Below are 26,879 nucleotides of genomic sequence, written 5' to 3'. Positions count from 1 at the left end.
TCCACAGTGTGCCCTACCAGGTATAGTGAATTGTCTGCTATTTGATTTCCTTCAAAAATTGGTCCTGTGCCATTTGTATGTGAGCGCACATGTAAAACATAAAAAGGGTGTGTTCTGTTATTAATGGTGGTCAATAGCCGCTCACACTGTGAAAAAATATTGGACCGATAATCTACAATAGAGTCCTCAATCTGTGAAATTAATAAAGATGCATACTGACTATCAGTGATAATATTAATGGGTATGTCACTATATATTTGGAGAGCTTGGATTATAGCTTCCAATTCGTTCTGTTGAGTAGAGGTGTAGGGTGTGTTAACTATATATATCTCTTGGGAGGCCGAATTATAAATAGATGCCTTGTGATGTTTCGTGGCATCTGTAAAAATGTTAGGCCCTTCTACTGGGTTTGGTGAGTACCTTTTCACTGGTGCTGGGGCCCACTGTAATAATTCTTTGAATAGAAAAGTCGAATTTGGTTTCATCTGGGCCCAGTGGAGTATAGTGGCCCAAGAAACATGATTCTGAGCTAACTCTTCTACATCCTTAGTGGTGAGTGTAGCATAAAGAATTGGCTGTTTTTGGTATATGTGGGTGGCTCTTCTTACTGCCTCTAGTGCTAACCGTCCTAGAAATTCCCACTTGTTTAGTAAACTGCTTCCTGTTTTACTTAAATATACCCACTCTAGGGGCTTCTCTTTTTGATGTATGACGGCATAGGGAGGTGTGGTGGAGATAATAGATACCTCCAGATCTCCTCCTGGATCCCACCGAAATGTGGTGGACTCTAAAAATTGTTTTTTTATTGCCTCTATGGCCTTGGCTGCTTCAGGAGTCAATGTTCGTGGGGAATTTAAAGCAGAGTCTCCTGTCAATAGTGAATATAAAGGTTGCATGAGAGGTAAAGGTATAGGCACCTTTGATCTTATCCATTGGATAGCTCCTACTAGTTTCTGAGCATCATTGAGTGTTTGGATCTTTATATCCCATTTTGGGGGTTCCGGCCGAATGATGGTGCCCTGTATCTGATATCCCAAATATTTGTAATTGGGTCCTCTCTGTATCTTTTCAGGAGCAATAACTAATCCTAGTCCTAAAAGGTTCCTTTCTACTGCTTGGAAACACTTCTCCAGTTCCTTGAGCTGAGGTGCAGCTATAAGGATGTCATCCATATAATGGATGATTTTGCATTGGTATTGCTGTCTGGGGCTTTCTAAGGCTTGATTAACATACCACTGGCAGATGGTGGGGCTGCAACTCATACCTTGGGGCAATACCTTCCACTGATACCTCTTTGCAGGTCCTTCGTTATTGGGGTGAGGTATTGTAAAAGCAAACCGAGGACAATCTACTTTGTTTAAAGGAATGGAAAAAAAACAATCCTGAATATCAATGATTATAAGTGACCAACCCTCCGGGATGGCATTAGGAGAAGGGAGACCTGGTTGCAGGGCTCCCATAGGCATGAGAGACTGATTTACCTTCCTTAGATCTGTAAGGAACCTGAATTTCCCGGATTTTTTCTTTATAACAAACACAGGAGCATTCCAGGGTGACTTTGATGGTTCTATATTTCCTTTTTCTAATTGCTCCTTAACCAATAGTTGTAGTGCCTGGAGTTTTTCTGGGGTCAGGGACCATTGCTCCACCCAAATCGGGGTGTCTGACTTCCAATTCAAGGGTGGGGACTCCAGTGCAACTGCAATGGCCCTTACTAAAAATTTGATAGCTTCATCCCGAGGCGGCTCATAATGTCCCTGCCCCAGATGTTAAAACTAAGTCCTGGAATCACCAACGGCCATACGGTCCCTTGGCGATCCTCTGCCTCCCACTTTACTGGGTGCATTGTCTCTAAGGTATTTTGGCACCCTCCTATTCCCCACACTGGTCTCTGGCTTTCTTTGAGCTTCCAGTGCCTTAAGGGAAGGGCAATAGCTATGGGAAGCTGATCCTGGCCCCTCCCTGTACTTATTTCTTTCTGCCCAGGGGTAAGGCAGGCTCTGGCTAAGCTCTTCCAGTCATTAGGAGTCAGAATGAACTGACCGCTGAGAGTTTCAAGCATGGCTATAACAAAGGGTGAATTAGGGCCATGCTTGGTACAAGCCTCTTTAAGAGTCGCCACTCTCTTCCACTCTATAGGTATGTGGCTCCTCCGAACCCCACCGGGGACACTGGGGTCCGCTATTTCTAACACAGGAAATGTCCCTACATCTTCTCCATTCTCTATAGCCTTTCTTATTCCTTTTTCCAAACTGGACTGTGGCCCTGAACTGTCTGACCAATGGAGCAGGCCATAAGGAGGCGCGGAGGGAAGGCACGGCGCATTCTCCCCTGCCTCGCCTTTTCCATCCGCTAGATGGAGCTCCGAACCTATTTTTTCTCTACACTCCTTAACTTTCTGCTCGCCAGGGTTCTGCTCGCCAAGGTCCTCCCCTCCCCTCTCTCCGCTTCCACTCTTATTCCAATCCCGCCCTGGCCTCTCTGGCCCTTCCTTACAAAATTCTCGGAGGTCGTTTAACTCTATTGTGACCCCCGCCTCCCTGCCTTCCCTGTGAAGTTTCTCAGCCCAGACCTCCTGTTCCTCTGGCTTTATTACTGGCAATTGATTCCTCATCCCTGCCCTTTTCCCAGGGGTTTGGGAAGCTTCTCTCCCCTTTCTCTCCTTCCGAATCTAGGATTCGGGACTCGCTTCTTTCACAGCCCCTTCCGGGTGTACCCCAAAAGCACCCAGGATTATCTACACTCCCAATCCCTGTTGGGGCGCCAACTGCCAAGCCTAGAGGCCTGTATTGGGCTACCCGAGTCTTTCTTACCTCACCTCCCGAGGTCTTCGGCTGGCCACGCCGGATGCACGTATGAGAGAAAGGACGTTCCAGAGTCAAACAGGGGTTGAGCTTTATTACAGGGTTTCAGTTACAAGTGCAGGGGCTCTTCTTTCTTAGGACGAAGAGGGGGAGATTTCCTAAGAAGGCTAAGCTTAAGGGAATGGAAGTAGAAGTACAAGCGGGGAGAGAGGGGGAGGGGAGAGAGGAAAGAAAAGAAGCGGAGCCCTACTTTTCTCTTTGGCTCCACACGTGCTAAGAGCTTTCTGGCTTCCTCAATCCTACTTAATCTTCAGCCACACAGTTTGCATCTCAATACCATGCTGTTAGGTAACTAGGTGTGCTCCAATCCGGGACGACCTCGAGGGCAGGGAGACTCCACCCATCACGTATCTCCCGGGGAGAGGCGGAAATACCCGAGCTAGCCGAGCTAGCTCGGTCTGACCTTCTCGAACCCCCGCTGTTCATGGAGGGCCTCGTAAGACTCTAAGATTTAGAAGTCCCACTTTTACCTGCCCGAGACTGTCCACACGGAATTGAGCTTCCAGTCCCAACATAGAAAGACTCATATGAACTAATACTGAGTGGAATGAACAGAACCAGGAGAACAGTGTGCACAGTAAGAGCCATAGTGTGCCAGGACTGTATCTGATAAACTTAGCCCTTCACAGCAATGCAAGGACCTAAAACAATTCTAAAGGTCTTGGTGCAAAATTGCATCCACATTCAAAGAAAGAACTAGAGTCAGAATACATAATGAAGAACACTATTTTCTCTTTTGTTATGTTTCTTTTAGTTTTACTTTTTCTCATGGTTTCTCCCATTTGTTTTCATTCCTCTACACAACATGACTAATGTGAAAAATGTGCTTAATAAGAAGGTATATGTAGAATCTATAAAACACTGCATTCAATCTTGGGGAGGGGGAGTGGAAGGAAGTGGAGAAAATTTAAGGCATATGGAAATGATTGTTGAAATCTGAAAGCAAATAATGTGCATCAATGTTTCAATTTTCCCACATGTTCTTCACATTCCTCTTCTGTCCTATTAGTCTTGACTGGTGTGAGGTTATAGCTGACAAATGATTTTATTTGCTTTCTCTAATCAATAGTGATTTAGAGCATTTTATGACTATATATCTCTTTGATTTCTTCATCTAAAAACTGCCTGTTCATACTCCTTGAGCTCTTTGGGTATAATTCCACATTTTTACTCAAAATGGTTGGGTCAGTTCACAATTCTACCAGTAATGAATTACTGTACCAAGTTTTCCACATACCCTCTTAATCCTTAGATTATTTATTTCACAAGTGAGTTGTTTTTCAAATCAGATATTTCAGTATTTTCTTCTATTTTTCACTCTTTTGATTGCATTTTATTGTTTCCCATTGCATCATAAGGTCATTAGGTTCCACTTGTCGAATCCTGATTTTTAAGAAATAATTTTCTTCAGTGAGTTTTTGTACCTTTTTTGCCATTTGTCCATTTCCGCATTTTAAGCAGTTCTTTTCTTCCATGAATTTTTGTACCTCTTTTTCCTTTTGTCCACTTCTGATTTTCAAGATGTTTTTCTCTTCGTTGAATTTTTGTACCTCTTTTACTAGTTGGTCTATTCGGTTTTAAGGTGTTATTTAATTCATATTTTTGTGCCTCCTTTACCGAACTGTTGACTGTTTTTTATGATTGTCTTGTATCACTCTAGTCTCTTTTCTCATTTTTTTCTCTTTCCTTCTATTATTTGAGCTTTTAAATCATTTCTTGAGCTCTTCCATGGCCTGAGACCAATGTATACTTTTGATTGAGACTTTTGATATCATAGCTTTTACTTTGTTGTGTTCTTCTGAATTTTTGTTTTAATTTGATTTTTCCTTTCATCCAGGTAAATGTCTGTAGTCAGGATCTTTTCCCACTCTCTGCACATTTTTCTAGCACATTTCTTGGATTTTAACTCTATGGTAAAGTTGAGCTCTTATTCTGGAGTGGAGGGCACCCTCTTCCAAACTTTGGGTTTTATGTGCAACTGTTTTCATGGTAAATTCTGGGAATCTGTAAGTTTTCAGTTTTTCCAAGGTTGTGTGATGTAGGGAGAAGTGTGCTGAATACTCTCTTGACCTGCACTCTGGTCTGTGAATGACCCAAAGCCCATTTCCACTCTGGAACTCTGGTGAGGTTCCCTGCTCTCCTGTGGCCACAAACTCTGGTTTGCTTCGATTCCTCCTTGTCTTGGGACTGAGATCCCTGACAGTCACTCAGATTCAACTATGGGCAATGCAATACAATCCTGTCCTCATGCCAGCAATCCCCTGTAATCTTTTTCTACCCAGTTGACTGCCCCCTTTACCATTTGTGGGATGAGAGCTCCAGAAGAAGCAGCTGCTACCGATTCAGTTTGCCATGAAACCTGTTTCTGGTTTTCTGTGGCACAATCTGTTCTGGTACTGCCTGAAATGAACTACAGAAATGAAGTAGCTCAAAAGAAATGTGCGATATACAAGTTTCGAGAATCTACCTCAAATGTTCATATTGACTATTTGTGGCCACTCTGTAGGAGAGTGGTCTGAACACTTACTGGTCTTATCAAACACAGTTGACCACACTGTAACTTGGGTATAGTATAGAGATGCCATTTTGACCCTCTTCGAGAACAAAGGACAACATTCAACCAAAAACTTTGCAAATGATTTATACAAACCTGGAATTCACTTTAAGAAATATTTTATAAAATTCACCTGTAAATCGATTTCTTCTTAGGATAATTTGGTCTTATTCTGGTGTATCATTTTTTCCGTTTATTTTTCTAATATGGTGTAATTTCAATTTTCTATCTCTTTTTCTGATAATCTGGGCATTTAAGATTTTTTTAAATATTCGCCCATTTTATTTCTTGTCATTGTGATTGGTAACTTCCTTTATTTCTCTTTATTTTTTAAGTTGTCCTTCTTTGTTTATAATATTGGAAAATTGATTGTACTTTTTTTAAAAATCAGATTAAAGTTTATCGACTTCAATAATTTTAAATGTTCTTAATTAAAAAGCTGATTATAAAACTTTTATTTATCTCTTCTGTGATTTTCAGAATTTCTGTTTGTGTGTGTGTGTGTGTGTGTGTGTGTGTGTGTGTTTTTACTTTTAAATTTCAGGGTTTCTTTCAGTGGCATGACCAATAAATACCAATTTCATTCTTGGTTTTATTGATGAAATTTAGATATGCAAGTTTGTCTCTAAGGACTGTCTTGGGTTTGGATAATTGATCTGTTTTTTATTTGATTTGTCTTTTGACACAACTTTTTTAAGGTTAAAATATTTGTTTTCTCTTCAGGTTTGTCTATAATTTTTGACTAGCATATGTTCATTATATTTTTATCCTGCGGTGTTCTGTTAAGAGATTCAATTATTATATCTGTTTTTCTTTATATTTTGGGGGAATTTGGGACCCTCACATTCATGGTTCTTGAAAGGGGCTATATGTATCTGATAAATATATATGTACTTTCTTTTCATGCTCATAATCATCAAGTTCTATTATATTTATACTATCCATTATTCTAGATATGTCCTTAAATGCTTTCTGACTCATTTTGTTGTTGCTGTTATTTCTATATTCTTGTTTTTATAGGTTTCATTTACATTCAGTGGCATAACCAGTAATTTCCAAAGTTTGTATAATATTGCTTATTTGTGGTTTCCTTCTGTTTTTTTCCTCTGTTATTTATTTTTTGCTCAATGACCCTTTTTCCTTTCCTTTTTTTCTCCAGTCTATCACTACTCCCTCTCATTCTTTATTTCTAATATTTCCCCCACCTTTAGAAAAGAAAAACAACTAAGATTTTATTATAAAATATGTTGAGAAGAAAAGTAATTTCTGCCTTTGGTACCTAACTCTTGAGATAATGGACACAAAGTACACACACACACACACACACACATGCATACAGATACACACACATGCACATGTGTACACATGTGTAAGTATATGTGTGTGTGCATGTGTATATAAATATACCCTCATTTGTACATACATATGTTTGTCTGTGTATATACCCATATATACATGTACATATATACATACACACATATATATGTATAAATAATGGATATTACTACCATCTGAATATTACTTTACTTATTTTATAAAAGATTTCTTTTTTTTTACAAATTAGGGGAGTGGTTGAGATAGAGGCATGGTTTCCATTAATAGTAACAATTCCCCCAAAAGTGTGTGCACTCATATATTTTAAAAAAAAAACCTACAGTAGAATAGAATAGAACAAAGTTCAGAAGGAAGAACATGCAAGAGGGCAGTTTTCAAAGTAGAATACTGAAGATCATATATATATGTACATATATATATACATATGTATATATACATACATGTATGTGCGTATGTATGTATGTGTAAATATTTAAGGGAGCAAGAATTAAGAACTGGAAATTCACAGACATATGTATTCTTTTCTGTTGGGCATATGGAAATGCTTTCATTCTTCTCTGTGGTGTGTCCAAGTTCAAAATAATGTGGAACACACACAGCATCTTGCTTTGAATTCCTAATCCAAAAGAAATAGACAAAACCACAACTATGCGCAATAAAAACTACCCAGTGACCAGTGGAAATCTTTTGGCAAGGATTGTCAGCAATGAATATTGATAAGTACTGGAAAGAAGTTTCACTAAAGTCACTTGAGGGAGGGATGAATTATTTTTACTATTCCACCTAAATAAATGCCATTTTCAGAATGTTAATTAACTCTAATGAATTAATTGATATCAACTGATAGTAAGGGGATACACTAATGTTGACTCATTAGCAATAGCCAGAGTATCCTTTCCCACCTATCCCAATCTCTGCACTGGTTGCATTTTTTTTTCATGTCCATTGAACTTTCTTGTAATTTTTATTGAGTTGGAATATTCCTTGCTCTTTTGTTATTTCTAGATTTCCTCTACCATGATCACTAAGCAATTCTCCTGAGGGTCAAAATATCCAAACCTTTAACTCATTCCAGCTGTGATTGTCCTTATTTACTGCTGGGGATGGAAGCTCAATTCCATGTGGACAGTCTCGGGCAGGTAAAGGTGGGAACTTCTAAATCTTAGAGTTCTCACGAGGCCCCCCAGGAAACGACTGGGAATCGAGGTGAACCGAGCTATCTCGTGTATTTCCGCCTCTTCCCGTGAGAAACGTGATGGGAGAGAGCTCTCCCCGCCCTCGAGATTGTCCCGGATCTGGGCACACCTATTGTTATCTAACAGCACGGTATTCAGGTGCAAACTATGCGGCTGGAGAGCTTAATTAGGATCAGGAAAGCCTGAAAGCGCTCTTAGCGCGGGAGAGGCGCGGACAAGACAGAAGGCTCCGCTTTTCCTCTCTCTGCTCTTTCCTCCCCCTCTCTCCCCACTTACACTTCTATTTCCAATCTCTTATTGTAAGATCTTTGTCTCCTTGGGAGATCTTTCTCTCTCCCTCCTAAGGAAGAATTCCCCTGCACTTGTAACCAGAACCCTTAATAAAGCTCAACCCTTGTTCGACTCTGATAGGTCTCTTCTCTCATACGAGTATCCGGTTTGGCCAGCTGAAGACCTCCGATAGAGGTAAGGTAAGACTCGGGTAGCCCACAGGCCTCTAGACCTGGCAGTTGGCGTCTCCGAACAGGGGACAGGAGCGCAGATATCCTGGGTGCCTGGGAACACCCGGAAGGGGCTGTGAAAGAGGCGAGTCCCGAATCCTAGATTCGGAAGGAGAGAAAGAGTGAGAGTAGCTTCCCACACCCATGGGAAAAGGGCAGGGATGGGGAATCAATTGCCAGTAATAAAGCCAGAGGAACAGGAGGTCTGGGCTGAGATACTTTACAGGGAATGCAGGGAGGTGGGGGTCACTATAGAGTTAAATGAACTCCGAGAATTTTGTAAAAGTATTTGGAAAATTTCTCCTTGGCTCGAACAGACAGGAATATCAAGAGAAAGATGGGGAGCGGTCGGAGAACAAATGACCGCTTATGAACAACAATACCCCGGGGAGCTGGAGGATTTAGATTTCCTGATATTCGGTGTGATTAAGAGTCTTTTGGAAGGGCCAGAGAGACCAGGGCGGGATTGGAATGAGAGTGGAAGTGGAGAGAGGGGAGGGGAGAACCCTGGCAAGCAGAAAGTTAAGGAGTGTAGAGAAAAAATAGATTCGGAGCTCCATCTAGCTGATGGGAAAGGCGAAGCAGGGGAGCATACGCCATGTCTTCCCTCTGCGTCTCCTTATAGCATGCTCCATTGGTCAGACAGTCTAGGGACACAGTCCAGTTTGGAAAAGGGAATACGAAAGGCCATAGAGAGTGGAGAAGACGTAGGGATATTTCCTGTGCTAGAAATAGCGGACTCCAGTGTCCCCGGTGGGGTTCGGAGGAGCCACATACCCATAGAGTGGAAGATAGTAGCGACTCTTAAAGAGGCTTGTACCAAGCACGGCCCCAATTCACCCTTTGTCATAGCCATGCTTGAGACTCTCAGTGGTCAGTTCGTTCTGACTCCTAATGACTGGAAGAGCTTAGCTAGAGCCTGCCTTACCGCTGGGCAGAATGTGATTTGGGTATCAGAATTTTCTCAGAGGGTAAAGAGCACTACCAGTGGGCTGGGGGCTCAGGCCCCCCAGGCTTATCAGCGATTTACAGGAACAGGGCAGTTTGAGGCTACAGGAAATCAATTACAGTACTCGGCCGCCGATTATGTCTTGATTGCCGGAATGGCTAATGCCGCCTGGAAGGTTATAGCCTCTAAGAAAGAGAGAGAGTTTCCCATGACTAGGATTACGCAGCGAAACACTGAGCCATTTACTAATTTTGTGGCCAGGCTGCAGGGGGCAGTAGGTCGAGACATGGGAGAGGAGAATCAAGGGACAGAGATAGTGTTAAAGACATTGCTGTGGCAGAATTGTAATCATGACTGCAAAAAGGCAATGCTGGGACTGCCAAAGAATGCATCTGTTGAAGAACTGATACAGAGATGTGACAGGGTAGGAAGTCAGGTCTACTTGGCACAGGTGCAAGGGAAGTACCTGGTCGCAGCCTTAAGTAATATCTCTTTGGAGAAAAAAATGTTTTAACTGCGGAAAACCGGGACACCTTAAGAAAGAGTGTAGGAAAGAAATAAGTACAGGGAGTGGCCAGGACCCTTGCTTTTCATGTGGAAAGCCAGGTCACCTAGCTAGACAATGTAGGAAGTCGGGAAACGGGGTGAGGGGCCCCTCGAGGGCCCCGAAAGTGTACCCTTTGGCAGAGAATCGGGACGGCCCCTTGGAGGGAGAATACAGGAGATTATGGGGCCAGAGGAAGGAATGCAACACCTTTACAGCTTAGAGAAGTGCCAGCTTGCAGCTCATCAGTTTACTATGATTCCCCTGAGAGACCCCATACAGGAGGAATCCCTGATATTACAGAACCCCTCTCATGCACCCGTAGTTATATATACAGGAGTTTATCCCACTGGCACCACAGCACTTCCATGCTCCAATGTGGTAGCCGAGCCAGCTCATATAGACAATCAGTTTCCCATAGCTATTGCCCTTCCCTTAAAGCACTCAGTTCAAATCCAGTTACTAAAGGAAATAGGACAGAATAGACCTGAGTGTACAATCTGGCTCAATGGAATTCCCATGACTGGCCTCCTTGATACTGGAGCGGATAGGACCTGCCTTAGCGGTCGCTCAGTACCCCGGCACTGGAAGCTTAAAGAAAGCCAGAGACCAGTGTGGGGAATAGGAGGGTGCCAAAATACCTTAGAGACAATGCACCCAGTAAAGTGGGAGGCAGAGGATCGCCAAGGGACCGTATGGCCGTTGGTGATTCCAGGACTTAGTTTTAACATCTGGGGCGGAGACATCATGAGCCGCCTGGGGATGAGGCTATCAAATTTTTAGTAAGGGCCATTGCAGTTGCACTGGAGTCCCCACCCTTGAATTGGAAGTCAGACACCCCGATTTGGGTGGAGCAATGGCCCCTGACTCCAGAAAAACTCCAAGCACTACAACTATTGGTTAAGGAGCAATTAGAAAAAGGAAATATAGAGCCATCACAGTCACCCTGGAATGCTCCTGTGTTTGTTATAAAGAAAAAATCCGGGAAATTCAGGTTCCTTACAGATCTAAGGAAGGTAAATCAGTCTCTCATGCCTATGGGAGCCCTGCAACCAGGTCTCCCTTCTCTTAATGCCATCCCGGACGGTTGGTCACTTATAATCATTGACATTCAGGATTGTTTTTTTTTCCATTCCTTTAAACAAAGTAGATTGTCCTCGGTTTGCTTTTACAATACCTCACCCCAATAACGAAGGACCTGCAAAGAGGTATCAGTGGAAGTTATTGCCCCAAGGTATGAGTTGCAGCCCCACCATCTGCCAGTGGTATGTTAATCAAGCATTAGAAAGCCCCAGACAGCAATACCAATGCAAAATCATCCATTATATGGATGACATCCTTATAGCTGCACCTCAGCTCAAGGATCTGGAGAAGTGTTTCCAAACAGTAGAAAGGAACCTTCTAGGATTAGGATTAGCTATTGCTCCTGAAAAGATACAGAGAGGACCCAGTTACAAATATTTGGGATATCAGATACAGGGCACCATCATTCGGCCAGAACCCCCAAAATGGGATATAAAGATCCAAACACTCAATGATGCTCAGAAACTAGTAGGAGCTATCCAATGGATAAGATCAAAGGTGCCTATACCTCTACCTCTCATGCAACCTTTATATTCACTATTGACAGGAGACTCTGCTTTAAATTCCCCACGAACATTGACTCCTGAAGCAGCCAAGGAGATAGAGGCAATAAAAAAACAATTTTTAGAGTCCACCACATTCCAGTGGGATCCAGGAAGAGATGTGGAGGTATCTATTATCTCCACCACACCTCCCTATGCCATCATACACCAAAAAGAGAAGCCCCTAGAGTGGGTGTATTTAAGTAAAACAGGAAGCAGTTTACTAAACAAGTGGGAATTTCTAGGACGGTTAGCACTAGAGGCAGTAAAAAGAGCTACCCACATGTACCAAAAACAGCCAATTCTTTATGCTACACTCACCACTAAGGATGTAGAAGAGTTAGCTCAGAATCACGTTTCTTGGGCCACTATACTCCAGTGGGCCCAGGTGAAACCAAATTCGACTTTCCTATTCAAAGAGTTATTACAGTGGGCCCCAGCACCAGTGAAAAGATGCTCACCAAACCCAGTAGAGGGGCCTAACATTTTTACAGATGCCACAAAACATCACAAGGCATCTATTTATAATTCGGCTTCCCAAGAGATATATATAGTTAACACACCCTACACCTCTACTCAACAGAACGAGTTGGAAGCTATAATCCAAGCTCTCCAAATATATAATGACATACCCATTAACATTATTACTGATAGTCAGTATCTTTATTAATTTCACGGATTGAGGACTCTATTGTAGATTATCGGTCCAATATTTTTTCACAGTGTGAGCGGCTATTGACCACCATTAATAACAGAACACACCCTTTTTATGTTTTACATGTGCGCTCACATACTAATGGCACAGGACCAATTTTTGAAGGAAATCAAATAGCAGACAATTCACTATACCTTGTAGGGCACACTGGGGAACCACAGGAAAGGGCCCAAAAGGCTCATGATAGGTTCCACCTAGCCACAGAAGCCCTCTGCAAATTATATGGGATAACTCAGGAACAGGCCAGAAAAATTGTTAAGAGCTGTCTCCAATGTATCCCATTCCACCCATCTCTAGACCAGGGTGTCACTCCTCGTGGCTTGGCACCCAATGCAATTTGGCAAATGGATGTCACCCATCTTAAGGGCTAGTGCATACATGTGACAGTTGACACATGGTCCGGATTCCTTATGGTGACTTTACAGCCAGGTGAATCAAGTGCTAAAGTCATTCAACATCTTTGGCACTGTTTTTCTGTTTCAGGTTTACCCTTAGAAATAAAGACAGATAACGGTCCTGCCTACACTTCTCAAACCCTTACACACTTCCTCCACGATCTAGGGATTCGACATGTTACAGGAATCCCCTACAATCCACAAGGCCAGGCCATAGGGGAAAGGGCCAATCTCACCTTAAAGGCGATCCTCGCTAAACAAAAAAGGGGAGAAAGAGGTCGCCTAACACAATCAGAGCTTGATACAGCTGTGTATACACACAATTTTTTGCATATCTCAAAAAACTCTCATACTACTCCAGCTATGAGACATTTTGTGACTATTCCACGACAACTCCACAAGGAAAGTAATACCCAGGCTGGAAATAAGGACACATTGGCCATGGTAAAGGATATGGCCTCGAAATGGAAAGGTCCATATAAGATACTAATATGGGGTCCAGGGTATGTTTGTGTCTCCACAGGAAAAGGGGATGTGTGGATTCCCATTAGAAGGATCCGTAGGTGGAAACCGGTGTTGGAGACAACGGAGACGCAGGAGGCGGAGACCTCGGAGAGCCCGGAGACCCCGGAGAAGGATCATGCACCACCTGAGTCTGCTGCTAACAGCTTTAACCTTGCTGCCCAGAGAGGAAGCAGCACTCATCGCAACCACTGACATTGCTGACCACTCCATCTAGGCATCTCTTTCCAGCGGCTGAAGGACTTTGATATCACAAACCCAGGACATTGGGGGGGGAAGGGGTGACCAACTTTTCTCCTGAATACCACAGGCTTGGCCATTCAGGCTTGGCTGTTGAGATCCATTTGCATGACTGAGGGGGTGGTGATGTGTAAGGCGCCAGCACTAGCTGCTTCTCTTAGAATATGCTTTGGAATTAGTGATTGCCCTTTCTCTTGCTGTAACTCAGCCATTTAGCTTCATCTTTGTTTTATTTGATGCCTCTCCTTGTCAGTTGTGCTAGCTGCAGATTTCTGTGTAAATGAAGTTCTTGTTGTGGGGTATTCATATGCTAAAGGCCTTCCTAATCCACTCAGCCTCCAGCCACTATTTGCTCTAGAGCCATGTACGCGCTGTGCAAAACAAAAAAGGGGAGATGATGGGGATGGAAGCTCAATTCCATGTGGACAGTCTCGGGCAGGTAAAGGTGGGAACTTCTAAATCTTAGAGTTCTCACGAGGCCCCCCAGGAAACGACTGGGAATCGAGGTGAACCGAGCTACCTCGTGTATTTCCGCCTCTTCCCGTGAGAAACGTGATGGGAGAGAGCTCTCCCCGCCCTCGAGATTGTCCCGGATCTGGGCACACCTATTGTTATCTAACAGCATGGTATTCAGGTGCAAACTATGCGGCTGGAGAGTTTAATTAGGATCAGGAAAGCCTGAAAGCGCTCTTAGCGCGGGAGGGGCGCGGACAGGACAGAAGACTCCGCTTTTCCTCTCTCTGCTCTTTCCTCCCCCTCTCTCCCCACTTACACTTCTACTTCCAATCTCTTATTGTAAGATCTTTGCCTCCTTGGGAGATCTTTCTCTCTCCCTCCTAAGGAAGAATTCCCCTGCACTTGTAACCAGAACCCTGAATAAATCTCAACCCTTGTTCGACTCTGATAGGTCTCTTCTCTCATACAAGTATCCGGTTTGGCCAGCCGAAGACCTCCGATAGAGGTAAGGTAAGACTCGGGTAGCCCACAGGCCTCTAGGCCTGGCAATTTACTAATTACCAAATTACCAAAAGAGACCTTCCTCAAGAAGTGTAGTCCCAAAAGGTATCATCCCTTCCCCAACGTTTCCATTTTTAATATGGGAATTTACCATACATTTTAAAATTAATTTTCTCATTTCCTAGTATCTTCATCCACTTAGTTTGTTTGACTTATTCCACTACTCCCTCTCAGATACACACAGAGTAGGTCATACCAGCTCTCACCCTCAACTATTCCACTTCCTTGTTGATTACCTCCCAGATACCTTTATCTCATCATCATCTTTTATCATACTGTCTTCCACTATACCTTATGGATTTTAACCTTGTTCTTTATCCTACTCACTACCTCAATTTCATTAACCTTTTAGTTGTCTTTCAGGCCACCCTCAGTCCTGTATTGGTAATACGATTTTTGCTAAAGTATGGTGAACCACTTCATCTTTCACTACTCTCTATTCTTGATTCCTTTTCCTTCTTGTCTAATCACTTACCACACTTTGTCTAACTCAGGCATAGATTACTCACGCCACCTGACCATAGTTCCATTAATGGATGGCCAAAGAGTGCAATTCATTGTGGTTCAACTCTTCAAGTTCCTGTATTTCACTGAAACCTCCCTTTGCCCAGTGGTTGGCTAGTCCTTGGCACGGAGCTAGAATTGAAATCCAGGCTCTAAGGGCAGAGTCTCCCATGTTCACTGGCTTTCACAGGAGTCTTCACACCAGTCCACTCTCATCTTGGTACAGAAGAAGGCACTTGTCCAATGTCACTTAAGTAAACAGAAGCAGAGATTAAAGCTAGATTCCCCAACTCTGGGCCTTTAATGGTTAGTGGTAAGAGAGCCATACCCTTGAATGGACATGTTCACTTTCTGAGTCTGTTGGGGCACCTTGACCATGACAAGCTTCTTGTCCAATAGCTGTGACTCAGTGGGCCAAAGTTTCCCTAGGCAGAACCAGAGTGTGCTGGGGTGAGTGACCTTCCAGAAAGAAGATCAGGTCATTCACAAACTCTGGAATGTAACAGACTAGCTGGCCATCCCTTTCCTTGGTGACTTCCCTCCCTGTGGTCCCATGGGACCCCTGTTTTCCAGGGGCCAGTGGGCCCTGCAGTGGTCCGGGCACTGTGACCTCAATTTATTCTGGGGAGTCCACAGGGCCAGCCCAGCTCCCCAGCTGCTAATATAATGTGCTGCCTGTTGGTCAGTGAGCCTACTGTGGGGCTCAGGCAGGGCCATTTAATATTGCCTCAAGCTCCCTTCAGGCCTTAGCTTCAGGTCCTGGCCCTATCAACCTGAGTCTTTGAGGCAGAAGGACTATGTAGTCCCAGTAGAAGGCTGTCATCTCATACTTGAAGTGGAGGCCACTGGCAAAATGTGGCATTAAGGGGTTATAGGAGAAGTCTGTTTCTGGTGTCTCAGTGAACTAGGATAGAGGTAGGCTGAAGACTCCTTGGAACTGCTTATGCTGTTGCTGCTTCAACAGGGTTAGGGCCCCTAGGATCTCCTGGATGGTTTCTTCCTGCAGAGGAGAAGCACAGAGGTGGTACAGATGAGGGCTGGAAGGGGGATGTGAGACCCCCACAAAGACCAGGGTACCCAGGGCCTGGTCATCTGGAGTGAATTCAAGGACTCAAGCATTCTTGACATTTACTACTCACTGACCAATGACATCTATCCCAGATTTAGAGATGTGTCTACTCCTTTACATTTATCTTGTCTAACAAGATAATTATGGGGGCAGCCTGGTACTCCTTGGTCAGCCTTCAGCATTAATTGACTTAGTAACATTTCAGGCCTAAAACCAAAAGTCCATGCAGCCCTGCCACAAACTCCTCCCCCAACTATTTCCCGATGAACTAAGGGTAAAATACCTGTGCATTGTTCAGTGGGTGGTAAATGTCGTTATGACCCAGTAGACAGTCAGTTCAGCCAGTACACAGCTGGTTCAAACTTATATAATCTAAAGGTGCAGCTGGCTACTGTATCAGGAAGGAAGTAAAGGTTGTTGCTAGGGCACCCTGTGTCCTTGGGTTGGGGAGAAACTGCATGACACAGCATTTTGAGGCTAAGGAGAAATGTGATTTTTAAAGAGAAATGTGGTTTTAGAATTGGGGTCTAAGTGCATGTACCAAAGAACCTCATCACTGCCATGGGGAGTGTCTGAGTCCAGGTCCTCCACCACCAGCACTACTGGCTAATGAGAGCCCTCACCTGGTCCTCCAGCTCAGCAGTCAGGCCAGCTCGCAGGCCTCCCTTTTCCCCTGGTAAAAACTCATACATCTTGTGCAGATTTTGCTTCTCTAACCTATGGTTGCTGACCATGCATAGGTTCTACGTGTGGTTCAGAGCTACCTGAAAAGTCTGTTTCCTCATGATCAGGTCTGGCACATTGATACCAGGCCAATAGCTGCCTCTTTCCATTCCTGCCAAACCCAAGAGGGCATGGGACAAGTGGCAAAGTCTGGCTTCTCAACTTCCAACCCCCACCCCAGGGAAGGTAGGGTCATGCCCCTTCCCTCCCACTCCAAGAGAGGATCAACCCCTCCACCATGGGAGCCTGGACAAGCTTCTCCCACCCCAGGAATTCAGAGTCACACCCCCACACCAAAGGTGTCAGAGTCACCAGCCCCACCTGGGGGGAGATCGGGGTACTTCATACTCCCTTGGGCCTTTTTACCAATTAGGTTAGTGGTTTATTTTTTTGTTTTTTTTTTTTTTAAGGTGTTATTTTCTTCAGTATTTTTTGGTTCTCCTTTAGCAAGTTGTTGACTCACTTTTCATGATTTTCTTGCATCTTTCTCATTTCTCCTTCCAATTTTTCCTCCACCTCTCCTACTTGATTTTCAAAATCCTTTTTGATCTCTTCCATAACCTGAAACCATTGCATATTTATTTTGGAGGCTTTGTATGCAGAAGCCTTGACTTTTATGTCTTCCTCTGATGGTATGCATTCTTTTTCTTCACCTGAAAGGATGGAAGAAAATTCCTGTTCACCAAGAAAGTAGCCTTCTATCACCTCATCCCCTCCCCCCTTTTTATTGGCATTTTCCTAGCCAGTTAATTGATTTTTGAGTCCTTTGTTAAGAGAAGGGTATACTCTGGGGACTTGTAAGTTTTTAGTTCGTCCAAGATGTCACAATCAAGAATAGGAGTTTGCTCCTCTCCTGGCCTTTGCTCTGGTCTGGGAGCAACCACAGGCTTTTGTGCCCAGGATCTATAAGTAGAATTCCTTCTCCATAGCCTCTACCAATTCCACTGTGCCAGTCAGAGTTCCTCTTCACTCCAGGGCTGCCACTCAGGGCTGAGATCCCAATCAACTGCTCAATTCCCCAAGGGTCTTTAGGCTGAAATGGACACTGTGCTACAGCAACTGATGCTCCTGGGATCAGAACAAGTTCCTTTCTCATCCAGGTGAAAGCACTTTCTCACTGACTTTTCAAGTTGTCTTTGGCGTTTTGGGCTTGCGTAATCTGGGAACTGCAGCTGCTGCCAGGGATTTTTTGCCATAAGATCTGCTCCAGTCCTGTGTCTGTCTCACTTTGTGGCAATGTTGGCCTGCGCTCTGCTCCAAGCCTGATGCAATAGACCTTTCCTGCCATGCCAGCCTTCCAGCCTGCCTTGGGCTGGAAATCTCTTTCACTCTGTCATTTTGTGGCTTCTGCTGCTTTAGCATTTGTTTAGGGTCATATTTTGTAGTTATTTTATGGGCTATGGGGGGAGAGCTAGAGTAGGTACATCTTTCTACTCTGCTATCTTGGCTCTGCCCCCAATATCAATACTTATATTTACATCAGATGGCATAGCATCAGAAGGTAAATGAATTATGGGAGGAAATAAATAGTGAAACAGTATTATTGGGGACAACTTTCACCTCTCATCACTAGATACATCCAACAACAAAAAAATAAGTGCAGGAGATGAATAGAATTATTTTTTAAAAGTTAGATATGATAGTTCTCAGAAAAAAATGAATGGGGATTGAAAATAAAACATGGTTCTTAGGGAAAATTTCATATCTTTATATCTCTGAATACTTCATGAATAAAATAGAAAAAGGAGATCAATTACTTGGACATGCAACTGAAAAATCTAGAAAAAAGAACATATTAAAAACCCACAATTAAATGCCAAATTAGAAATATTGAAAACTAAAGGAAAGTTTAATGAAATTAAAAAAAAAAAACTGGAGGTGGAGCGAAGATGGCGGAGTGAGAGCAACAACTCATCTAAGCTCTTGGCCAAACTCCTTCGGATACCTCTGAAAGGAGAATCTGACCAAATTTTGGAGGTGCAGAATCCAGTGGGAGATAGACCGTGATGGATTCAGAGCCCACGTTAGACTGGAAGGTCCAGGGGAAGGATGTGTTCTGTGGGGATGAGCCCTCAGCACACAGGGCAGCACGGCCATGGCAGCACAGCAGAAAGGAACCAAGAAAACTGAGAGCAGCAGGCAGAACTGGCAGAGTGGCACCGAGGGAGGCAGACAAGCCAAACTGAGCCAGTGAGAGCCGCTGAGGGCCAGATATCAGAAGAGCAGCTCCTGACACTTTCAGCCCAAAGACTAAACATCAGTAAGTCACCTACTTGAACTTCGAGGAGCAGGGATGGTGGAGTGATCAGTAAATGCTCTCTCCTACCCCCTTGATGACAGTGAAGGAACCATAAAATATTTATCCAGAAAAATCCTGGATCAGCAGGAACAGCAGAAGGGGCCAATAGTCTCATAACACCTGAGGCTAGGAAAATAGCTAAGAGGGATTCCTTCCACTGTGTTGGAGGCAAACAAGAAAGACAGAGGACTCAGGGCAGAGGAAACTCTCATTAGGACCCAGGCAAGCCTCAGCATCAGGAGAGGAGCCCCAGGAGGGGTGGGAACATGCATTACCATCTAGGCGTGCCTCAGCACTGCAGGGGAAACGGGAAGACAATAGGGAAGCTGGGATCACCATCCCCTGAGCTTGCCTTTGCCACAGTTCAGCTGAGAAGATCTACTGTGACCAGACCACTCCTCCCATACATTTGACAAGCTAACCCCAGGGTTGATCTGGGAAACAAAAAACAAAAACCTACTTTTAGCTTTTTCACATATCAGCTCAACACAAAGTTCTGTAGCTTCTGACTGAAAGAACCAGAAGCCACAACACTCAGTCAACATCGTGAACAAGAAAAAGCAGATGAAGGATGAAAAAACCATAGAATCTTTCCATGGGGATAAGGACCAAAACACAAACACCAAAGAGGTCAGAGCTGAGGCTGTACTTTCATCTGAAACTTCAGAAGGAACTATGAACTTCTTGCAAGCACAAGCAGCTCTCCTGGAACAGTTGAAGAAGGAAATAGAAGAAAAACTGGCAAACCATTTTAAAATTATAAGAAAAGAATTCAATGATGAGAACATTTCTTTGAAAAAGAAAATTGAACAGATGGAAAAGGAAGTTCAAAAATTAACTGGAGAAAATAACACCCTAAAAGGAACAGTTAGTCAACTGGAAAAGGAAACACAAAACCTAACTGGAAAAATTGGTCCAATGGAAAAGAAAGTACAAAAATTAACTGGAGAAAATAGCTCCTTAAAGGGAAAAATTGATCAGATGGAAAAGGAGATGTAAAAGTTAACTGAAGAAAACAATTTGATAAAGATTAGAATTGGGCAAGTAGAAACTAATGACTCAATGAGACAGCAAGAATCAGTCAAACAAAATCTAAAGAATGAAAATATAGAAGAAAATGTAAAATATCTAACTGGAAAAACAACTGACATGGAAAATAGATCCAGGAGAGAAAATTTAAGAATTATTGGCCTGCCAGAAATCCATGATGGAGGAAAGAGTCTGGACAATATCTTCCAGGAAATCATCAAGGAAAACTGCCCAGAAATGCTAGATTCAAAGGGTAAAATAGTCATTGAAAGAATCCACCGTTCCCCTCCCAAAAGGGATCCCAAACTCAAAACCTCAAGAAATATCCTTGCCAAATTCCAGAGCTATCAAGTGAAGGAGAAAATACTACAAGCAGCCAGAAAGAAACAATTCAAATATCAAGGACATACAGTCAGGATCACACAGGAACTTGCAGCTTCTACATTAAAAGATCAAAGAAATTGGAACCCAATATTCTGTAAGGCAAAGGAGTTGGGACTACAACCAAGGATCAACTACCCAGCAAAATTCGGCATAACATTTCAGGCAAGAAGAAAGTAACTTCAACGAAGTAAGGGATTTCCAGAGCTTCCCGACCAAAATTCCAGAACTCAATGGACAATTTGGTCTTCAAATTCCGGTCTCAAGAGAATCATAAAAAGGTAAACAGAGGGGAAGAAATAAAAAAAAAAAAACTTGTTACTCAATTAGGGCAAACTGTTTACCTCCCTATAAGGGAAGATGGCACCTGTTAATCTTGATAATTGTGCAGCTATTATGAAATATAAAAGGGATATACACAGGTAGAAAGTAAATGATGTCATGTTAAAAATATGATTTAAGTATGAGAAGGGACTGTAATGGGAGATGTGAAAAGGAGGAAGCAGAAAATGGCAAATTACATCACAGGAAGAAGTAAAAAGTTATAGTAGAGGGAAAGAGGGGAGGCAGATGAGCATTGTTTGAGAGGTACTCTCATTCGATTTGTTTAAAGGAGGGAACAATAAACTTAAGTAGAAAATCCTAACTAACTCTATAAGCAGTAGGAGGGGAAAGGGGAAGAAAGGGTAAGGAGGCTAAAAGGGAGGGAAAAAGTAATAAGAGTAAAGGGGAGTAAAAGGGAGGAGGGCTAAAAGAAGGAGGGGAAGGCTGCAGGAGGAAGTGGTGAAAAGTGAATACTATTGAGGAGTGGAAGGGAGACAGGAGAGCTAAAAACATAAATTGTGGGAAAGAGGATGGAGGGAAATACACAGATTGTATTCATAACTGTGAACGTGAATGGAATGAATTCTCTCATAAAACGGAGATGGATAGCAGAATGGATTAAAAGCCATAATCCAACAATATGCTGTTTATAAGAAACACATTTGAAACGGGGGGATACACACAGGATAAAGGTCAAAGGCTGGAGCAGAATATATATTGTGCTTCAGCTGATGTAAGAAAGGCAGAAGTAGCCATCCCAATCTCAGACAAAGTAAAAAGTAGAAATATATCTAACCAAAAGGGATAAGGATGGAAACTATATCCTGCTAAAAGGCACCATAGATAATGAAGCAATACCATTACTAAACATGTATGCTCCAAGTGGTATTGCATCCAGATTCTTAGAGGAAAAGTTGGGAGAGTTGAAGGAAGAAATTGACAGCAAAACTATATTAGTGGGGGACCTCAACCTCCCCCTCTCTGAACTCGATAAGTCTAATCTCAATAAACAAGAAAGAGGTTAAGGAGGTAAATAAAACTCTGGATACGGTAGATATGATAGATCTTTGGAGAAAATTGAATGGGAATAGAAAATAATATACCTTTTTCTCAGCAGTACATGGAACATTTACAAAAATTGATCATGTACTAGGACATAAAAATCTCACAGTCCAGTGCAGAAAGGCACAGATAAATAATGCATCCTTCTCAGATCATAATACAATAAAAATTATATGTAATAAAAGGCAATGGAAAGATAAACCAAAAATCAATTAGAAACTAAATAATCTAATTCTAAAGAAGGAGTGGGTAAAAGAAGAAATATAGAAGCAATCAATAACTTCATTCAAGAAAATGACAATAATGAGACAACCTACCAAATCTTATAGTATACTGCAAAAGCAGTACTTAGGGGAAGTTTTATATCTTTGAATGCCTACATAAATAAAATAGAGAAAGAGGAGACCAATGACTTGGGCATGTAGCTGAAAAAGCTATAAAAAGAACGAACTGAAAATCCCCAAGTAAATACCAAATTAGAAATACTGAAAATCAAAGGAGAGATTAATAAAATAGAAATTAAGATAACTATTGAATTAATAAATAAAACCAATAGGTAGTTTTATGAAAAAAAAACTAATAAAATTGATAAACCTTTGATCAATTTGCTTTAAAAAAAAGAAAGAAGAAAATCAAATTTCTAATATTAAAAATGAAAGGGGTGAACTCACCTCCAATGAGGAGGAAATTAAAACAATAATTAGAAATTACTTTGCCCAATTTATGCCCCCAAATTCGATAATCTAAACGAGATGGATGAATATTTTAAAAAAATACAAATTTCCCAGATTAACAGAAGAGGAAGTTGAATACTTAAACAACCCCATCTCAGAAAAAGAAATTGAAAAAGCCATCAATAAACTCCCTAGGAAAAAATCTCCAGGGCCAGATGGATTTAGGTAAAAATATTGATACCATGAATAAACTGGAGGAGCAAGGAATAGTGTGTTTATCAGATTTATGGAGAAGGGAAGAATTTTTTACTAAAGAAGAGATAGAAAGCATTATGAAATGCAAGATGGATAATTTTGATTACATTAAACTGTAAAGGTTTGGCACAACGAAACCCAATGCAACCAAAATTCAGAGGATCTAGTAAATTGGGAATGAATTTTTATGGCTAAGCTCAGGGATAAAGGCCTCATTTCTAGAATATATAGAGAACTGACTCAAATGTATAACTATACAAGTCATTCCCCAGTTGATAAGTGGTCAAAGGATGTGAACAGGCAATTTTCAGAGGAAGAAATTAAAGATATCTATAATCATATGAAAAATGCTCTAAATCACTATTGATTAGAGAGATACAAATCAAAACAACTCTGAGGTACCACATCACACCTATAAGATTGATGAAAGTGACAGAACAAGAAAATGATAAATGCTTGAGAGTATGTCGGAGAGTTGGAACACTAATTCATTGTTGGTGGAGCTGTGAGCTCATCCAACCATTCCGGAGACGGGTTTGGAACTATGCCCAAAGGACTACAAAAATGTGCATACCCTTTGACCCAGCAATATCGCTACTAGGACTATATGCCCAAGAGATCATAAAAATGGGAAAGGGTCCCAAATGTACAAAAATATTTATAGCAGCACTCTTTGTAGTTGCCAAAAACTGGAAGCCAAGGGCATGCCCATCAATTGGGAAATGGCTGAATAAATTATGGTATATGAATGTAATGGAGTACTATTGTGCCATAAGAAATGATGAACAAGAACACTTCAGAGACGCCTGGAAGGACTTACATGATCTGATGCTGAACGAAAGGAGCAGAACCAGGAGAACTTTCTGCACAGCAACGACCGCAATGTGTGAGAGTTTTTTCTGGTAGACTTGGAACTTCGTAATAACGCAAGAACTTATTAAAAAAAAAAATCCCAATGGTGGTTTTCTAAGGCAAAATGCCTTCCACACTCAGAGAAAGAAATGTGGAAGTCATTCGCAGAATGCAGCAGATCATGTTTGTGTGTGTGTGTGTGTGTTTTTGTGTATTATATTTTGAATTGTTATATGATTTCTTCCATTTATTTTACTTCAACTACATAGCATGACTATAGTGAAAACGTACTCAATAGGAAAGTATATGTAGAACCTATACAGAATTGTATGCTGTCATGGGCAGGGAGGAGGCTAGTAGGGAGTAGGTGGTAGGGGGGATAAAATCTTAATTTTATGGTAGTGATTGTAGAACATTAAAAAAATAATGATTAAATTAAATTAAATTTAAAAATCCACCAAAATAATAAAAAAATAAAAAAAAACTATTGAACTAATAACTGAAACAAAGAGTTGGCTTTATGAAAAGCAACTAAACTTTTTATAAAATTGTCATTAATTCGATTTAAAAAAGAAAATCAAATTATCAGTATAAAAATTAAAAAGATGACTTCACCATCAAAGAAGAGTAAGTTAAAACAATAATTAGCAGCTATTTTGCCCAATCGTATGCCCGTATGCTTGACAATCTTAGTGAAATGGATGAATATTTACAAAAATAATAATTGCTCATATTAACAGAAAAGGAAGTAAACTACTTTAATAATCTCATCTCAGACAAAGAAATTAAATAAGCCATCAATGAACTGCCTAGGAAAAAGTCTCCAGTGCCAGCAGGTTTTACAGAGCAAATTCTATCCAACCATTGAAACAACAGCTAAATCCAATGCTATATAAACTATTTGCTGAAAATTTGTGAAGAAGTTTTACCAAATTATTTTTATAATACAATTATGTTACTGATATCTAAAACATGAAGAGCCAAAAAAGGGAAGAAAATTATAGATAAATTTCCCTAATTTATATAGATGTAAAATTTTAAGTAAAATAATAGTAAAAACATTATAGCAACTTATCATGAGAATAGTACACTATGATCAGATAAGACTTATATGAGGAAGAAAGGGTTTCTTCAATATTAGGAAAACTATCAGCATAATGGATCATACAAACAATAAACCTAACAGAAACCATGTGATTATCTCAGCAGATGAAGAAACAATTTTTGACAAAAAACAACACTCATTCCTATGAAAAACTTTAGGGAACATAGGAACAAGTTAAACCTTCCTTAAAATGATTAACAACATCTATCTAAAACCTTAAGCAAGCATTATATGTCATGGGAATAACTTATAATCATTTCTAGTAAGATCAGGAATAAAACAAGTATGTCCATTATCATCACTGTTATTCAGTGTGGTACTTAAAATGATGTTAACTTTAGCATTAACAGAAGAAAAAGAAAGAAAAGGTATTAGAATATACAAAGAAGAAACTAAGTTATCACTCTTTGCAGACAATGTGATGTTATACTTAGAGAATCCTAGAGAATTAAGTAAAGACAAAAACTCGTTGAAATAATAACTTCAGAAAAGTTGCAGGATATAATAAACCCACTTAAAAAGTTGCAAGACAAAATAAACCCAAAATAAATCATCTACATTTCTATATATTACTAGCAAAGACCAATAACAAGATGTAGAAAAAGAAATGTCATGTAAAGATACTGTAGACATTACAAAATACTCGGGAGTCTACCTGTGAAGACAAGTCCCAGGAACTATATGAACATAATTACAAAACACTTTTCACACAAATCTGGAAAAGCATCCATCGTTTCTAGATAGGTGAAGCTAATGAAATGAAAATGATCATTCTACCTAAATTAATTTACTTATTCATTGCTATACAATCAAAGTACCAAAAATATGTTATAGAGCTTGGGAAAAAATAACAAAAATAATTTGGATGAAGAAAAACTTCAGAATATCAAGGGAACTAATGAAAAGAAATGCTTTGAAAGGTCGTCTAACCATAGCAGATCTCAAATTGTATTATAGAGCAGCAATCATCAAAACTACTTCGTAGAAGCTAAGAAATAGAGTAGATCAGCAAAATAGGTTAGATAACAAGAAAGTAGTCAACGATTATAGCAGTCTTCTCTTTGATAAACTCAAAGACCTCAACTTCTGAGATAAGAATTCAATATTTCAAAAAAATACTAGGAAAATTGGAAAAAAGTATGCCATAAATTGGACATAATTCAATATCTGACACAATATACCAAAATAAAATACAAATGGGAACACCATTTAAGTACACAGGCTGATACTACAAAAAAAAAGTAGGGCAGCCAGGAACAGTCTATCTTTCAGATTTATGGAGAATGGAGGGATTTGTGATCAAACAAGAGATCAACATTATGAAATGCAAAAAGGATGATTTTGATTGCATTAAAGTGAAAAGTTTTTTCCACAAACAAAGCCAATGTACCCAAGTTTAAGAGGGAAGTAGAAAACTGTGAAATACATTTTTTAGCCAGTGTCTGATAAGGACCTCATTTCTAAAATACATAAAGAACTGAGTCAATTTTGCAAGAGTACAAGTTAACCCTCAATTGTTAAATGATCAAAGGATAGGAGCACACAGTTTTCAGAGGAATAAATTAAAGTTATTTATAGCCTTATGAAAAAAATGCTCTAAATCAGTATAGATTAGAGAGATGAAAATCAAAACAACTATGAGGTATCACATCACACCTACCGAACTGGCTAACATGACAAAACAGGAAGATGATAAATATTGGAGAATACGTGGTAGAGATGGAACACTAATTTACTATTGGTAGAGCTGTGAGCTGACCCAATCATTCTGGAAAGCAGTTTGGAACTATGCCCAAAGGGCTACCAAAAGGTGCATACCCTTTGACCCAGCAATACTACTTCCAGGCATGTATCCCAGAGAGATCATAAAAATTGAAAAAGGATCTACATGTACAAAAATATTTATAGCAGCTCTGCTTGTAGTGGTCAAAAACTGGAAATTGAAATGTTCATCAATTGGGAAATGGCTAAAAAAGTTGTTGTATATGAATATAATGTCAATACTGTATAAAGTATTTGAGGAAATTTTTTAACAGTCCTACCAAATTGCTTTTATAGCTCAAATATGTTGCTGAAAACTGCATCAGGAAGAGTAAAAACAGAAAAGAAAATATAGAACAATTTCACTAATGAAAATTGTTGCCAA

General features: G+C 40.9%; 1 pseudogene; it reads right to left on the bottom strand.

Moving 5' to 3' along the window:
- Positions 1–15,164: 15,164 nt before the first annotated feature.
- LOC140507344 (interferon regulatory factor 3-like) lies at positions 15,165–18,040 on the bottom strand (annotated as a pseudogene).
- Between the last annotated feature and the right edge of the window lie 8,839 nt (positions 18,041–26,879).

The sequence above is a fragment of the Notamacropus eugenii genome, chromosome 5 (genome assembly GCF_028372415.1).
Source record: "Notamacropus eugenii isolate mMacEug1 chromosome 5, mMacEug1.pri_v2, whole genome shotgun sequence".
NCBI lineage: Eukaryota > Metazoa > Chordata > Mammalia > Diprotodontia > Macropodidae > Notamacropus > Notamacropus eugenii.
The sequence above is the reverse complement of the archived record's forward strand: the minus strand, read 5'-3'. Positions and strand labels throughout refer to the sequence as shown.